Here is an 18841-nt window from a genome sequence, read left to right on the forward strand (position 1 = left end):
AGCCATGGACCCACCCATGGAGTCACTATAATAATAACAAAAATCCCTGCCCACAGTTTCCAACACAGTGGGGATGTGTGGGACAAGAGAGTTTAGATTTGAGACAACGTCTGGGAACAGATTTTCCCTGAGGAAGGGAATCCCAACCCCTGTAGAGGGAATGAGATTAAATAGTATCAGAGTGTACAACCACCAGTCAATGCAGGAGGCCATGCAATACACTGGGTTTTGTCATACTGGACATGGAGAGATAATGGTGGCATTGGCTGAGCCCCCATCACAGCAGGCGTCCACTCACACAAGGGATAAAGAAGTGGCTTTACATGCTCAACACTGATGTTACATTCCTAGTGCAGTGGGACGTCTCTTAGAATTAAGGTGTTGTGGGGTTTTTTTATTTTCACTGAGAAAAGGGATTTCTGTAATCTCAGTGCATTACAAACATTTCCAGGAAATGCACATCCTGACACTTGTTTCTCCCTGTTCTATGACTTAATAGAGGAAATTTGGGTGTATTTTTAGTAGGACATCCAACATAATCCATTATATAACATTATTTTGGCCAATGGTGAAACGCTTGCGCGGAAGAAAATGCTGTATCCTGAGAAAGGGCTTGCCCTTTGTAAAAGTTTAAATATTAAAGGGAAGATCTTCTTACATCCTGATATTAAGGGGGAATCCATACAAGCATACATTTCTGTTGTCACACTGAATGCACCTTTAGCCACAACTCTGCCCTCCTCCTCTCTTCCTGCTAAGAGCTTTTGGTCGTACATTGATGGTTTAACCAGGAGCCCTGTCATGTTATTTATAAGCATCAGTAAATATCGATTGAAATGACACTCATATGTTTGGAGAGAGGGCTGCCAAGACAAGGCACTGACTTCAAATGTTAGAAGTCAGTAATCGAGGCAGCTGTCGTCTTCTGGGGCTGATCAGTGTATTAATGGATATTAATAATATTGAAAACGTCTTGTCAAGGGTCACAGGGTCCTGGGGAATTTTCCTGAAGAAGCACCTAACTGTGTGTTTTTTAGCTGAGACAATAAAACCTACAGAAAGTTTTTATTTCCCTTGGATAAACAAAGAAAATAAAATCAATCTTATAAATATTCAGCACCGGGTTATTTTTCTCCATAGAAATCATATAATATGCATTTAATCAATAGGAACCTAACCAGGGCTTCCTTTTAGAGAAAATGTACGTTTACACCTAAAAATAAACAGCTGATATCTGTAATGTTCTACCACAAAGTCATTTTAATGAGCTAACAAAACCATATAATATGCTCTCACTCGCAGTAATGCCGTGTTTTGTCTTTTTTGTTACACTGCCAAATAGTTGTCGGCATCGATGCTGGGTGGTAAAGGAATCTTTACAGGGGCTGCTCTTCAGGATGGTAGAGAATAGTGAAGAGGGACTTCCTACTATGGCTGATGGATGGATAGACTTGTGCCTGTCATGTGGCAGAACAGCTTGGGAACAAGAAAGTGCTCATTACATAAGTGGGCCATGATGCTGCTGTGGGGCCCATCAAAGGAAAGAGACTGAAGTAGCCATATTTAACATTACTGTGTACCACGCTGCAAAGTGCTTTAGAGGCATCAATGTTGGTAACATGGATGATATCCGAGCACTAGGCCATTCAGTATCAAACAGATCTTGAATGGTGACATGAATCGACTTTAGTAAGAGAGCCTGGTCTGGTATTTGTGATGTCCTATTAACTGGATTTTCTAAGTATTCGTGAACATCTCCAATGGATACAAGACCCATGACCAAGAAGAGCCAAAACAAAATATCCAAATGGATGTGTGTAAGGCACAAACGTTTTCATCCATGTGCTTTCGTTTTTTGTTTTTTTTGTAGATGGCACACTTGAACATTTATTCAATGGACCAATTAAAGGTATCACAACCTCAAGAAGGTTATTTTATTTGACCTATCAAAAGCAACAGGAATTTCATGAACATATTTTTCATGCATCTGTGAGAAGGCTGTAGAAAACTAAGAGCAGGTCCCATTCCTGCACGTGAGTGAAGTCTACAGTATGGGAATGTGAAAAATATGGATGCCTCACAGGTGTCTTCCATGTGGTCTGTATTTGCTGCTCAGTTTCTATATAACACAATCCTGTGACCCTTGAAGAGGTTGGCACAAGCTAGTGACTTAATTTGCCACTGGATTTTTTTTTTTTGCATTTTATTCGGAAATATGCCTCAAATTGCACTGATGATATGCAGACCACAGATATGTTGCTTGCAGCCTGAGAACAACACATTTGTGCAGGGAGGACAAAAACACTAAAAATTTTGTGCTTGGTGATGCTCAAAGCCCCCAGTTCCTCTGCTCAGATTCAGTCGCACTGTCATATTTTAAAGATGTAAGAGGGTAAATATGTGTAAAGCGGTGAAAACTGAAGGGAAGTGAGTGATCATTGCAGGGCTCCCTCTGGACAACTGCAGGAGACACGAGCACGGCCGCTGTCTTTGTGAAATTCCCGCGGGTGGAGGGAGCTGATTTTCTGCTGTTAATATTGCATCCGTTGATGAAGAATTCGTTAGGATAATGGAACAAAGCTAAAATATAAATGACTCTCTGTCAAGAAGCATCTTATTTTTTTGCTTTTTAGATTAGCTAGAAGTCTTGGGATTTACCTTGGTCCGGGCCTACTAAGGTGTGCAGTGTCTGTTGCTTGGAGCCATTTTATTAAGATTTTCTATAAATGGGATATGAATGCAGTACACTGCAAACAAATAAAAGGGTGAGAAAAGACAGCAACTGTATGGCCCACATGACGCATTGAACATGTTCACAGATTATCTCTCCAGGAGGATTGTATGTGTTCCTCCAATTATTGTATGTAATTGATTGTTTAAGGGGGACATCTTCTGCTTCTGTACACAGTAAAATCTGCACTGAACAGATTTGTTTGCTTTTCTCAGATCCGACATCCTGTGGTACCGTACTGCTAAGTGCCGCCACCATACATTATCAGGGCATTGTGCCAGGATAAATTGGAATGTAGCCGTCTTGGAAGTAGGCATTAGCGGGCCTTTCATTATGTGGAAGTCACAAAGGGGGACTCTCTGCGATCGGTCATTCCCCAACAACTCAACCATTACTACTTTCTCATCCTAAGGAATGTCTTCTACTATACTTGTTTTTGGAGATGACCCTTAGTAGTACATTCCATGAATATTATTTATTAGATATCCTAGATTATTAGAAATTAGAAGATTATCGAACTTCCATAAGATCGTCCAAAATGCTAACACACAGTAAGCCATAAGACTAGGTCATCATTGTAATTTTTGGGGGAGGTTATGCTTGTCTACTGGTTCTGATCTTAGATTACCATATAGTTCTGTTCAGGGTTTGTGGAGGACCCTCCCTGGATATTCATGATATGGATGATGATTCACTAATAACTCCAAGCTGTAATGTCCCACTTCCTTATGTTCTATAGAGAAATTGCACCACAAGTTTTAGCAATGCATCACTCAATGGAACCATAAGCGTGAGAGAGACATATAAGATGCAGTAAAGAGTTGTGCTGTTTTTAATGCATAGAATGAAAGTTGCTGACATTGCTTGTTTCCTCTTTGATGGCTAAAAAGCGTTGTAAAAAAAACATTCCGACCACTTCTGCTGAAGCCCCATGTCACAGACAGCACTCGGCGCTTGTTATATTCCGTGAGAAACAAAAGAAGTTTTTGAAAGCTTTGCAAGTGAATTTTACACTTGGACATTCAAGTTACAAGACTATCTTTTCAGCACTGCGGCACGCTCCTTGCTGCGCCCTGTCACAGTAAAATCATCTTCTCACAGCCCCTGTGTGCCCCTTTTTACCCAGAGAGCGCCGCATCTAGGCATCCCCCGTGTGTTCCCCTTTATACAGACAACACCATTTTCCAGCGCTCCAGCAGAGAGAGCCACCGCTTGGAGTGGTTTTGTTTCCTGGAAGAAGAAAAGATTTTGAGTCCTAACTTGTCACCTTCATTTTTCCCCTGTTACCTACTTCATCATTATCTTAATCACCATTGTGTTCAATTTGACCGTTTTCCTTTTCACTGCTTCTGGTGTGTAATGCGCTGATGACAGTCACCCCAGGACCTATTGCCTAGGGAACATTGCTGTTAGGCCTTTGCCCTAGACCCTCACCACCCTCTGTGTCACTTTCAATTCTTTGTTGTTTTTTTCTCCCTTGTTTTTTCTTTTCTTCTTTTTTTGTCTTTTAACATGGTTTTACTAAAAAGTTTTTTAATCAATCAAGTATGAGGCAGAAAATTGGCTTTGTCACGGCTGGGTTGTGGGTCGTGTGACAATCACACAGTCTCTTGACAGCTCCTGAAAGGCAGAAAAGGGATATGGATATTTTTTGAGGAAGGCTCTGGTTTCCATGACACCACTCCATGTTGTCCGTTCCCCCCAGCGATTCATTCGACTCTTGGGGGTCTTGCTCTTTACAAAAGGAACCGAGTTTGGTGTGTGCTATTTTTTTTCCAACAGAGGGATGTAGGAGTCGGGTTGAGGAAGGGGTGCATTTTTGGGGCGATGGTGAATGCTATGACAGCTGCCCCTTTACTGGCTGTCTCTCCCCCTTTGGGCAGCACACATAACATACAATAGAGGAGTCTGCTGCGTGAGGCTACCAGCCACTGGACAAGCCATCTGTATTGGAGAAATACAAAAAAACACCTGAGAAATTATTCCATGAAAAAATAAAAAGTCCCATCAGCCCATTCTCTATTAGACTTATCTGGCTGTTGGATGATGCTGTTCACACTGTGCATTGTTTACTGGTAGAAGTTGAGCTCTTGCAGGCAGGTTTACCTAGAAGAGAAACAGATCACACTATAAAATGGTAATTGAATTTTCTAAGGCAGATCTAGCTTAAATATGCTAAGTGCTTTTAATTTGGTTAGCATTCCTCAAAGGTCATTTAGAGGGGAGTCATTTTAACACTGTAGCCGCCAGTAAGCATGGCAGTCCTGATGAAGAATAAGAAATCACTTTTGTGTTACCAGTCGCCTGCTGCATTAATGTGCTGTCTACCTGCTAGACCCACCTCTCCCTTATCACGTTTCCCCACTTTTCCCTTCTCTTCTCCCCTCGCTCTCTTTCTCCTTTTATAATTAATGATTAGTTTTAATTGGTTTGCTTAGGCAGTCTGACAGCAAATTAGCTAAAGCAAGCCAGCCGCTGCCAAAATGTGATGTGGGATTGCTTCGCTCTTCCAGTAGGTGAGGGAAGACGGAGGACAATTTTTTTAGGTCTTTTTGGGTCTCATAATTTAAGTTGTTTGCTTCCTAGGAAGTTGCTAAACACAGATGCAAAAAAAATGGTGAATTTTAATCAGGTGATCTGAACTACACTATTGGAAGAGAATTACATTGTTTTCATGCAACATCATCAGCTTTATTGTTAATCTCGGTTTTTATGAGACTCCAACATTTTTCAAATCCAATTGTCACAGAAACCAAAAAGAATTGGCTGGGGTTACAATTATTAATTATACAGTTGTGACTTGCATACAAATTCAACTTGAAAACCAACCTACAGAACCTATCTTGTACGTAACCCTGGGACAGCCTGTAATGTCTTTATTATATTTAAAACAGCTATAGGCTTCCTATTCTACCAGGACAAATTGGAAATTTTAATGAAATTATTTTGGCCTAATTATTTTGGGTAATGAATTTAACTTACATATGAATTACATATTAACCTTATTAGTTGGGTTGATACAAATTTTACAGACAATCCCTAGTTACAGACTGACCCCTCTGCTCACTGTGACCCCTGGTGCAGCTCTCTGGATGCTTTACTTTCGTCCCACACTGCAATGATCAGCTGTAAGTTGTCTGTAATAAAGTTTTATTGATAATCCGTCGTCCCATTGTCCAAATCAAAATGTCACTTGGGCAAATTTTTTTTTTGAGGAGCTACAATTATAAAATATACTGTTTCGACTTGCATCCAAATTCAACTAAAGAACAAACCGATGGACCCTATCTTGTATGTTATGCGGGGACCACCTGTATATATTAAAAAAATGTTGATGTCCCAGTAATGGTCTTTATTTGAGATGAGCAAACCTGAACTTCCCATTCGGGTGTTCCCATCCCCGCTCGACCCAAAAATATTGCCAGATTGGCTGCTTAATAGCCAATCCGGCAAGTTAACGTTCCTAACTAGAAGCCATGGCTGTGATTGGCCAAAGGAACACCTCTGACCAATCAAAGCCATAGCTGGTTGCTTTGGGTGTTAATAATGCAATAACAACTTATAGCAAACTGTGACCCCTTAACTACCTTTATTCTTTATCACAACATCAAAGGGGTTAACTGGCTGATATCACTCCTGTCTATGGTGAATGCCAATATAATAATAATAATCTTTATTTATATAGCTCCATCATATTCTGTAGCGCTTTACAAATCTTAGGGGACATATACAAATATAATATTACATTACAGAGTACAAACAGTCATATAGAACAATAGGAGTGAGGGCCCTGCTCACAAGAGCTTACAGTCTATGAGGCAAGTGCTTACAGTCTGTGGGGGAGATTGATCACTGCTTCTACGGCAGTCTTCTGTGCAATGCAAGAATTTGCGATTAAAATAGCGAATACGCCACCTCCACGCCATGTGGGTGTGGAGGGGGCGTAGAAGGGCGCAGTGGAGGGGGCAGACATGAGGCGTTGTCGCCCAAGCCTGCGTTCTTTTGAAAAACCAGTGGACTTTTGTTTGCTGGTTTTTACGCAAAACTATAACAGCTACGACCTGGCTACGACCTCCAGCTCGAAAAGGGGAGTGTGGCCGCCATCATTCGCCAGTGCAGGAGCAACGGCGTATGATAAATTTCCCCCTTTGAGATTGTGTAGTATCCTCATCTTATGGGCTCAGCTACCAAATCTGCTTCTTCAAAGGCTTCCGGCACATAGGATGTGCAGTTCCCACGGACCGTATGCATCCACTGTGTCATTGGTGCCACTCACACAACGATGACAATTTTAATAGACCAGGAACCAAAGACAGACAAGAATAGGCCCTGATGTATCATTTTCAGCCTGGCAGTTGCCCCAGGCTTGAGGCCGTGGAATCCACAGCCCTGTGCATGAGCCCATAGAAGTGAATGAGCATGTGTGCCAGCTTTTGAGACCATGGCTAGCACACGTCCCAAATTCACGTTTGTCTGCATGAGCCTTTTGTAGAACATGCTTCCTGTGTCATTTATATGCAGAAGGGGTTAAATAACTATACCCTGACCCAAATGTCAGAGCTGCTGACTGTACTTTGTTTTAAATTGAGCAGTATTACAGAGTACATTGTCTGGTACCACAGAACCTGTGTCCATCGCTGAAGCGCCTGATCATAGCATCTGTTCCTTTGAAGGACTGCAGGCTGCTGATGGCGAGGGATATGGAGGCACTTTGTACACAACTAGCTGATGATCCAACACAGAGAACTTTAAAAGCAAAGTGAAGATGAAATAATAGAGGCCTGTGATAGATGGAAGGAGGATGCAGGTTTTATAGATCATATTTGATAGGAGGGAATGGGGTTGTTTAGACAAGTAGCGGAGGCAGAGGACAGTATAAATGAGTGTCATTATTAAATAGAAACATACAATTTATCTCAGATACTTGTTGGCTCTACTCAGTCTTTAGTCCTGCAGGAATCAATCATTTGTATGTATGTTATCATTTGTAAACATGTGCTCAACACATTATGCACCGGACTGCAGGTTTTTCCAGATTAACCCTTTCCAGTAGCCCAGAAATGTATCAGACCTATTGTTTATGGGAACAATAATCAAATGTTAAATCTTCACTTATGTAATAGAAGGTTACATATACTGAAAGCATATACAGAGGGTCCCCTACTTAAGAACACCCCACTTACAGACGACTCCTAATTATAGACGGACCTCTCTGCCCACTGTGACCCCTGGTGAAGCTCTCTGGATACTTTATTTTAATGCCAGGCTGCAATGATCAGCTGTAAGGTGTCTGCAATGAAACTTTATCGATTATCCTTGGTCTATTTACAGCAAAAAATATTGAAAATCCAATTGTCAACGGAACAAAAAAAATTTGTCTGGAATTACAATATACAGTTCCGACTTACATACAAATTCAACTTAAGTACAAACCCAAGTAACCTATCGTATACGTAACCCGGGGACTGTCTGGACTGGATCAGTCTCCTGGGAAATGGCAGAAAATCAAACGAACCATTAGACTGGGAATTTGCCATTACCTGTGAGTATACTACAAAGGCCATTATGTAGTTGCTCTCTAGGTGTATTTAAATACGCAATTGTAGTTACATTTGGGTTGGACACAAGTCACCAGCTTTTTCTAGCACAGTTGCAGCATTAGAGCAAAACATGGAAACTTCACTTCCATAAGTCTACCATTTTAGGATCTTTTTCACAATAATGCAGTGCCCTAATAGCTCCAATAGTAAGATATTTGTTGCTGTGTTCTACTAATAATGTACCATACATCTGTGATGGATCTGTAGTCATAGTTTAACATGTAAGAGTACTACAAAGCCAACTTTTGCAGCATATCAACCGTTTCTCTTAGGAAGTAATGGTTCCTTCTCTTGTCATGTTCCAGAATCCTCTTAACTTCTGAAACTGTGTGAGGATATTTGGATAAATAAGAAGAGACTTGGTTCGTGCAGTGAAACCCCGTACCCTTCACACTCACTCACATATTCACAAGGCTTTGTGCCTTCTGCCTCCAAGCAACTTTAGCTGTCGTGTAGACTCTGAAGTCAGATGTCCCAGGAGCACGTCTATACATCAAGCGGTCAATATGGCTTCAAAATAGCAATAACTCCTGAGAGGCATCTATGTGTCGTCTCACCACTACTGTGCTGTCTCTCACTGAAGATCAAATGGATATAGACCGTTTAGTATCTTTAAAATTAATCTTCGAGATCATAGTAGGAAGCTCATGTATGTACACGGAAACCCTCTGATATCATTTTATTCAGCAGAGTGTGGCTATGGATAGTTGTGCAAAGTTTTCATTGCAGGATGATGAAATTATTTGCTTATTAGACTTTGCTGGGTTAGACATGTTTTTCTGTCTCTTTAATACTTTTTTCGTGGCATTGGAGGGGTTAGGAGACAGGCAGAACATTTGCTGCCTCCCCAGCATCCTCTTGGAGAACTTCACTCCCCAATTGTTATGTGCGATCGGATCTGAAAGTTGCTCTCTAAGCTTCTTGTCACATTTTGACTTAATGAAGTGCAACTGAAGAGGGAATTTGGGTTCATCACGGCAGTCGCACTGCGCTCCCTTGTTGTCAGAAAAGAGGGGCGGTTTGGGACCGCAACGCAGCGCTGCAAGTCGTTATCATTCCGGTCAGTCTGTTTAACACAAAATTAAACAAAGAACTAATTAGTGCCTCATGAATTAATAAATGCACAGTTGCTTGGCTAGAAAAAAAAATAAAAAGAAGGGGTAGCAGGGAAGAAAGGCTGAGAGTTAGTGGCTCTGTGTCTTTGACAGGGGACGCTTTATAATGGTGACATGAATCAAGTCTGCAGACATTCTAACGTGCAGTTCTTTCAGCGTAGGCCTACACAATCACTAGAGTTTTTATGTGCTTTGTGGACATTGACAAGGAGTGTAATTTTTTACCGCTGATGATGCCTAGTATCACTACTTTGATATGTCTTTCTTTTATTTCAGGCTTTTCTAACTGCTCTACTGTGGCTGTATGTCTGGTTATTACTGTGACTGCCAGAGCTTAAGACCTGGTCAGTCTATAGCAGCCTGTGGTATCAGAGAATGCTGGTAGTTTCACCAAAACTATGACTGATGGAGGACAATCCTTCATTTCACATCGGTTTTTGTCATATTATGGTTTTATGCAGTAGCGGATTATAATACAGGCGTTTTGGACGGTAGCCCGGGGGACCCAAGCCTTCTATGGGGCCCATGGCCACCCAAACCACCCACCAAATTTTATACTAATAAGGATCTTCACCCATGAAATCCTTGTACATCTGTTCCTGTTCTCAATACACATGCACACAAGAGCCATTTCAGGACCTTTGAAGGTCCTCCAAAAATCCTGAAACCTCAGATTGGAGCCAGGGAGTAGAGACGCATCCTCCATTCACCAAAAAGCTGATTCTAGTACCATATGTACTAGCCCGGGACCCATTGTAGTCTAAATCCGCCCCTGGTTTTCTGTTTAAAGTTTCTGGCACAACCAGAAAATGTTATTTCTGATGTTACTTATCATCTGTGAAAATCGCCAAGGCCTGATCTTGTAGCTCAGGAACATACACGGCCTATAAGTTTAGGTCCAATTACATAGTTAACCTATTACAGAACATATATATACAGAACAATGTATTTTAAAGTGCAAGTTCTTATAGTTCTATCATGATATGTTTAGATTGTGATGATGAGCTGTGCGGATATGTAAGGGTGTGTGTGCTGTCACTGCTTTGCTGGTGGTGAATGATGGAGTGTATGTGTGTAGTGTCACTGGTAAGGCTGTGTGCTGATGGAGTGTGTATTGTCAGGGAATGCAGATCTCACTCATTGCTGTTCTGCATGGAGGGGGCTGCGAGGAGCAGGGGGAGGAGGGAGTCCATCCTTAAGAGGACATGTCAAGTGCAATTAGTGTTATCTGTCTAAATATGTACTGGGAACACAGCATACAAGAACAGGTTTCTATAGCTTTAATGGAGACATATGCAAGGTCATATTGCCTCATAAAATCCCCCAATCTGATTTTAGGATTACGCATTCTCAGTAAATTGGCGTTATTCTTCTTGCATCAATGATAAGCCACAGCTGAAAGACACACGAGGGGAAACAAAAAAATTTAACAAAACAAATGTTGGAACTGCTTGGGATAAAAAAAATAGGGATGTGCAAAGGACTACAAAAAGATCTCTAAAATCCAGCGAGCAGCTGCTGTGCGTGTCCTGCTCTTTCTTATTTGTGTATGACTTACAAGCAGCAGAAAGTTATGTAAGGCCACATTCACAAGGCCGTATGGGGGACGTATATATACGGGCGACATATATACGTCCCCCGTAGACGGCAATGGCCGCACATGTGCGGCACTGTACCCTTCCGTGGCCTGGAGAAAGATAGGACACGTCCTATCTTTTCCCAAAATACGGCACCATGCACCATACATCATTATGCTCACCCTCTCCCCCACTCCCGGATGTTGACGTGTGCCCAATGTGCTACGGTACGGCAGGCACGCATTCGTGTCAATATAGTCTTAGTTGATTATTATACTTACATCTGTAGCAAAAATGTAACCTCATATTTGACACAATAACTATACAGTTACAGAAAACTTTTAACTAGACATTTTCATTTGCTTCTGTTATGTCACAACAGGTTCCTTTGTGTATACAAGGTGCTGTAAGGACCTAACCATACAATGCATGGATAGATGGCAATCCTCCATTTCGCATCAGATCTTGTCATATTATGGTTTAATGCAGTAGTGGATTATAATATAGGCCCAAGCCTTCTATATGGCCCATGGCCACCCAAACCAATTTTATACTAAGAAGGATCTTAACCCATGAAATCCTCCCATATCTGTTCCTGTTCTCAATACACATGTACACAGGTCATGCTATATCAGGACTTTTGAAGGTCCTCTAAAAGTCCTGAAACCCCCGATTGAAAGCAGAAGACTAGAGACCCATCTTCTATTCATCAAAAAGCTGATTCTAGTACCATATGTACTAATTGATTACAAAGTTGTAGGGGCTATATATAATATTTATTAAAACAATGATAAAAAAAATTAGGGATGTGCAAAGGACTACAAAAAGGTCTCTAAAATCCAGTGAGCAGCAGCTGTGTCCTGCTCTCTCTCACAGGTGTATGACTTACAAGCAGCAGAAAGTTATGTTAGTTGGTTATTATATTAACAGCCGTAGCAAAATTGTAACCTCATATTTGACACAATAACTATACAGTTGCTGCAAACTTTTAACTGGACATTTTCATTTGCTTCTGTTACCATCCAAAGTGCTGCTTATTTTCCTTGTGTAGACCAGTTGCTGTAAGGACCTAACCATACAATGCATTTTCTTTGACCTGCTCCTCTACAATACAATTCTCCAATCTTTCGCTTTGCTTCTAGTTTCCATCTATGTATTGTTTTTGGTTGCTCAACAACCACATCTCTGTATTGTGTCTTGTCAGGCAGAACAAACAACTGGGTTGTATTTGCAAGAAAGTGATATGTATTATTTTGAGACCCTTTTAAAAAGAACCATTTCCCCCTCAGTCAACCACAAATTGAGGAAATTTCAGTTTTTCTCTATAGACTTTCAGCTATAACTCCCAGTGAGCAACATCAAAGTACTGAAGAAAATATATACATAATGTCCAAAATCATAATGAATAAAGTATATATATATATACTTTATATATATAAAGTATAGCTTTGTCTTTATGGTAACAGAGAGGATTCTCACCTAAAACAGCCATTTTGGCTCTTGTATTATGTATATACTTTGTGACACTTTATCTGTCCTTAGGGAAAAACATGGGAAGCCAAATGTATAGGCTGATGTAATTGTTAATGTTAGAAACCAACGTGGCCCCATCCAGTTCCATGGGTCAATCAGAAGCCACAATGTTATAATATAGGTGACTTCTGAGTCAGCAGGGTCCATTGTGTGTGCCTAGCCATAGGGTTTGTGGAATTAAAGGAAATCTACCATCAAAATCCAGCATGATAAACCAGGGACATTTAGATCATAGATCCAGGCACTGTGACTGTGGTAATCTTCTTATATTTGTTATCCACGGCATACATCCTTTTAAAATCAACTTTTAAAATTATGCCAATGAGCCGGATGGGCTCTGGGGGTGTTACCCAAGGCCCTTCCTGCTGCAGCTTCATAGGCTGTATAAGAAGCACTTCAACCCTCATTCTGTGTGCTGATACCTACTCTGCTGCAGTGAGATTACATGAGTCAGAGAGAAGGGGGAAGTGTGGAGGGAGAAGAAGGGATGGGGAGACAGTGTAACAGCCTGTGAAGCTACAGCACGGCTTTAGTAATGCCCCCCAGAGCCCTTCTAGTTCATTAGCATAATTTTAAATGTTCATTTTAGAAGGAAGGAGGCCATGAATAACAAATAGAAGAAGATCACCACTGTCACTGAGCCTAGAATTTAGTGTCCCTGGTTTGTCATGTTTGGTTTGGATTTTCTTTAAATATGTCAATCAATGTATAATAGATGGTATATCTGCTTTTGTTTACTTGGGGTACATTTGGTTTAGACATTAGAAAATATACAATATACATTCTAATTTCGGGTTACCGTACTATTCAATGCAAAAGTCCACACTAAAGTAATGTCATTAACTACTTGGTTTTAACTAGTGGATTGTGCTTCTTGCTGCGTCTATGACAGTAGGAAATGGTGTAATCCTTTACCCTCAGCTCATGAGGGGCAGTTTATGGACTGAGACATGATATCCAAATTCTAAGTAAGTGAAAAGAAAGGAGGGAGGGCAGCAGAAAGAGAATATTTAATCCCTTCCTTCTGTTCCTGCGTGGCAGCAGGGGACAGTGTGACTTTGAACACTAAGGCAGATTTCTCTTGCTTAGATCTGCTCAGCTAAAAAGGAGTGATACTGTGGATCACATAGTTCAAGGGATCTCTTCCGAAAGGATGAGGGTTTAGATAAGCTGATTATTGACCAAAAACTTCATGCATTAACTTTATCAATAAATTGGAATACTCTCACCCACTGTTACAGCAAAAAGTTTTCCTCTATCAGATCTCTGGAACATATGGCTGTAAATAATTCAGTGGCCTCTTCCTGAGTGTAAGGAGTCAGGGGATGAATAGGAAAAAGCTATGTTTGTGACATCACCATTCAATGAGGTCACAGACTTTCCTCTATGTGACAAAATACAGTACAATGGTGCTATGTGTACAATGAAGAAATAATAAAAATAAAACAAAAATGTCTCACGTTTTTAGGAATGGGGCAGTAAGGTTTGCTTGTACCTGCACCAAAAATGCTCTAAGTTGTATAGATGAAACATGATAAATAAACCTGAATACGTCCTTCCATTGTCTGTGATCATACAGTCAGCACACATGTGTAATCCCAGCTGCATTGCACAGGCCGAGGTCTATGTATACGTCCAACACTTAGAGAGCCACTCGTACACGCTGATGTCCTGCTCCTCTGTATACATCTGGTGTACACCCGGCACCTGTGCCCCTCCTGTAATAATCACTTGACACCTGTTACATTAGCAGTCTGTCTACAGCTGCCAAATAGACACTAGATCATCACTGCTTACCACATGCCAGTGTATAGACTCGGACAACATGCACATACATTCTGTTTTAACCATTGCTACCACATACAGCTAAAGCTTTTGGTGTTTTTTTTTCTTATCTATTTCAATTAGGATGAAGTGACGGCTGGAGAAGTGAAAGGGTTTGCGTCATCTCTGTATAAGGTAAGACCCATAACTTTTGTATCTGCATATTTATATATCTAAAAGTGCCAGACCCTGTTATCCTGTAAGGCCTGGGTAAGGCCCCTTTCACAGTTGCGTTTTTCACCCGCGTGTTCTGCGCATGCTTTTGATGCGCAGAACTTGCATTGCACTCTGACTCTTCTGCGCATGCGCAGACGGCAGGGTCGCCGGACGAGGGCGCGCAGCTATGCGGAGCTGCGCGCCGAAGATGGGTGAGTAGGAGGGGTAAAGTGGGTACCGGGGCGTGGAGTAGCCGCCTCATGTAATCTCATATGCGGCTACTCCACGCCCCGGTAGCCGCATAAGTAAATTTAAATAAATGTGGAATAAAAGTTACCAAAAAAGTGAGGGGACGTGAGGATTAGCCCTTAAAAGGGCTATCCTCACGTCCCATTGATGCACCTACCACCCAATCTACCTTTATAGGTAGATTTGTGGTGGTAGGTGCCCTTTAAAGGCAATGTACTAACTATTTCAGTTATCCCTTATTCACAGGATAGGGGAAAATAAGGTGATCAGGTACCAGCACTGATCATGAAAACAGTACATACAGCAATCTGGAGAATGGAGCTCCAGCTCTCACTAACGAGTGGAGCAGCAGGTTGAGCAAGCATCATGCCGCTCCAACAGTTCATAGCAGTGTTGGAAATTGCTGAGCACAACACTCGGCTATCTCCAGCACTTAATGAGGATGGAATGGAGTGGCAAGATGCACGCTATATCTGCCACTCCACCCATTAGTGAGAATGGAACCACCAATCACCAGATTGCTTGGGGGAACGTTCTTGTAATCTGTGGGGGCTTCGATAATTAAAATCCCGAACACCTTGTTTTCTCCTTTCCTTTGGATAGGAGATCATTTAAATTGTTGGCCCAACCCCTTTAATATCCTAGTCTGGATGCGATTTATAAAGTTATGAATTCATACACTAACTGCAGAATATACCATATAAACAATAATATATCATTAGTTTTGTAAAACTCACAAAAAATTATGCTGATACAAAAAAATATTATATATATTTTATATATATATATATATATATATATATATATATATATATATATATATATATATATATATATTATATGATATATGAGTATATAAAGTTTTGTATATTCAACACTTTAGGTAAGTAAAAAAAAAATTTTGTAAAGTCATTTATCCCTTTTTCTCCACCTGGTACTCATACATACTAATAGTAAATCATTTCAGTATTTCTATTTTTCTTGTGTAACAAATGAATTGGAAACAAATGTAACAGAAGTTAATATACCTAGAAGAAGTGATTAGCAGGTGTCACATTGCGCAGAGCATACCCTAAGATGGGTAGTTATTCTACAAGATCTCTAGTAGCCTGCGGTGTCACATCCCATGCTTCCATTGGTCCTGCAAGTGTCAGGGGTTATGGGTGGCTAAGCAGTTTATGTAAATACTTGTGATGTAACATGTTTAGGTCTTGCAGGCCATTGCAAGACATCCATCATCCTCACTCCTCAGAAGGAGCATCCAGACATTAGCAGCATGTGCCCTGTCCTGGATCTGTTTGGTTTTCGTATTGTCTTTTTACATTTTAAAGCACAACTGTGAACCACTCTTCTTTTGTATTTTCAACTTTTTTGTATTTAAATACACCCCCCTTCTCCCCTCCCATTTAAACCCCTCCTCAATTCACCCCTCCTGCTTGTTTAGCTTTCGGCTTCTATTCTGACTTCAAAGCCCTCCCCAGTCATTGTCTGGGAGCTCCAGGCAGTGGCCTTGAAATAGGAACACAGAAAGAGCACACCGCAGGTCACATTAGGGCATTGTGCCTGCCAGTGTGAATGGCTGCTCCGAGATTCTTACTATTCATTACCCTGGAGCCTAGTTACCTGCCTCTACCCTTATATCTGTTGGAGGACTCTCCTAGAGGATTGGGGTATACTCAACATTTACCACTTGCGCCTGTTTTTCGTCGCTTGAAAAGTCGCATTTGGCTATTGATGGATTTTTTACACTTTTCGCTGAACCAACTTCTAGGTCACTTTTGCCTAGACCACAGTCGTGCCCCATTTAATAAAGCAGATAGTTGGAGTAACTTGGTTCAAGACATATTTATGACATGTGACTTTTCAAAAAGTTACAAATTTAGGTGCAAATCCATTACCCCCCTGCCATAGGAAATACTGGGGAACTTGTGATATTTAATCAGTTAATATTCCTAGGAAATGCCCAGAGGATGAACAATGTTAATACTAATAATAATCTTTATTTATAAAGCTCCATCAAATTCCATCGCGCTGTACAAATCATAGATGTTTCTATATTTTTACATCCTATAGTCTAGGGCAATTTACTATGAAAGAATACCTGAATGTTGTCATCCAAATGGCATGAGGCAAAGTCGCTGTATTGACATTTCTCTGGTCATTTATCATCCCTGGTCAAATGCGTCCTATAGGAAACAATCCAATAATCATCTCAGAAGCACTTGGTGATCACCCCATAGCCTCTGAAAGCGGCATTAGCTGGTAATACATGGTATTGAGAAACAATACTTGGAATATTTTTGAGTTATTCCACATTTGTAACAAGAATTGGATTCCGGTTACTTGATGTAGGCAGAAAATGGAGCAGTGATAAGTATATTTGTACAAGAGCCTTGTGTTCAGCAGACAATGTACTTGTGTAGTTATTAGGAGAATTAGTATGGAAATTCCACTGATTTATACATACATAGCTTCGTCTCTTTGCTCTTCAGCGGTGTCCTGTGGTGAAGAGGTTGGAAAACACAGAATTAAAGATTATTAGATAATGGAGATTCAAAATAATATAGAAAATTCTCGATAATTGCCGCTGCTTATCTCCCTTTAACTCCATTCAGACACTAATAGCCCCCCCCCTGCTATGCAGAAATACTTTCTGGTTGGCCTTTATTGTGGGTTACAAGCCCGGATAGAGAAGAGATACAAGTCACATTTTATCAGTTCACAATGGGGCTAATTAGGTCCACTCAGAGGAAAGAAGGAAACAGGTGAAGTGGTTTATTTCCAGTAATGGGTAGATGTTTGTACTTGCCCTGATGCCGAGAAGGTTCTTTGAGGGTGCTGTCACAGGTGCCGCTGGTGCACAGGGTCATGCATCGGCCCGATTACATATGCGTTTCCCTAAAGAAATACATCTGCTCTGTATTTATTTATTTTTAAGCAACAGATTCACCCCTTTAAACTATTAGCTAATAAATTCTGACCTCAGCTTAAAGGGGCTGGCCACATATATTTAATAACCCACAAAGCTCTGCATAATGCTGCACCTCTCTACCTTTCCTCTCTTATCTCACTCTATAGTCCAACACGTGTTCTTCGATCAGCCAGTGATCTTAGATTATTCTCTTCCTTAATTCTAAAAACGTCTCCAGGACTTCTCTAGAGCTGCACCAATTCTTTGAAATGCCCTTCCCCGGTCTATCAGACTAATACCCAACCCTCAAAGCTTCAAAAGTGTTCTTAAAACCCATTTATTTATGCAGGTCTATCACATTTGCTAACTGTATGCAACTTTAACACTTTATTAACCAATTCTGGGTACTCCCCAAGTCTGTTATCTCCGTAGTGCCACTGACTATGGACTTTGTATATAAGATGGCAGCTGATGGCTGGTTCATGCAGCAGCATTTTTTTTTATTTATTTATTTTAATTCCATTCCCTTATAAAAAAAAAAATGGCTGGACCATTATACAAGCTCTAGTGTCACCCCCTCATCCTCATAGACTGTAAGCTCTTGTGAGCAGGGCTCTCACTCCTATTGTTCCATATGACTGTTATTACTCTGTAATGTCTTATTATATTTGTATATGTCCCCTATGATTTGTAAAGCGCTACGTAATTTGATGGTGGTATAATAATAAGATTATTATTAATATTATTGTAGCAAACTTTAAGAAGGTAAGTATAAGACCCTAATAGTGTCACCTTATGCTTAGGCTACATATATACGTTCCCCCATAGGGTGGCAATGATGCAGCACCGTACTGCTCCATACCCGGGGAAAAGATATGTCATGTCCTATCTTTCCCCATATTACGGTGCCGTGCACCATGTATCTCAGTGGAGAGGGGAGTGGTCACCCATCCTCCTCTCCATCGCGGCGAACGTATGCCCGCCATACTATGGCCCAGTGGGCAAACGTTAGTGTCATTGTAGCCCCCAGCACCCTGTATGGCTTCCAGCGGATGGAGTCATTCATTACTGGATTCACACCCCCTATGTCTTAACCACTCCCATCCAACACTCAATAGTTGGATGTATCCATACAATAGTGATAC

General features: G+C 40.9%; 1 protein-coding gene and 1 long non-coding RNA gene across 5 annotated transcripts in view; one reads left to right on the forward strand and one right to left on the reverse strand.

Moving 5' to 3' along the window:
* The window catches only part of CASZ1 (castor zinc finger 1), a 180860-nt gene that overhangs the window by 113887 nt on the left and 48132 nt on the right, over window positions 1–18841 (forward strand). For all 4 annotated transcript variants that reach the window (XM_072156451.1, XM_072156450.1, XM_072156449.1 and 1 more), the window contains exon 3: window positions 14465–14515. The gene's annotated coding sequence lies outside the window, so the exon portion shown is untranslated. The remainder of the gene's footprint in view (window positions 1–14464; window positions 14516–18841) is intronic.
* Window positions 3607–17289, reverse strand: LOC140135243 (uncharacterized). Its single transcript, XR_011856489.1, has 3 exons — window positions 17253–17289; window positions 16887–16971; window positions 3607–4837 (listed from the first exon to the last, which is right to left on the reverse strand). It is a non-coding gene; the product is annotated as an uncharacterized lncRNA (long non-coding RNA).

This window comes from Engystomops pustulosus, chromosome 6, assembly GCF_040894005.1.
Source record: "Engystomops pustulosus chromosome 6, aEngPut4.maternal, whole genome shotgun sequence".
In the NCBI taxonomy this organism is placed as follows: Eukaryota; Metazoa; Chordata; class Amphibia; order Anura; family Leptodactylidae; genus Engystomops; species Engystomops pustulosus.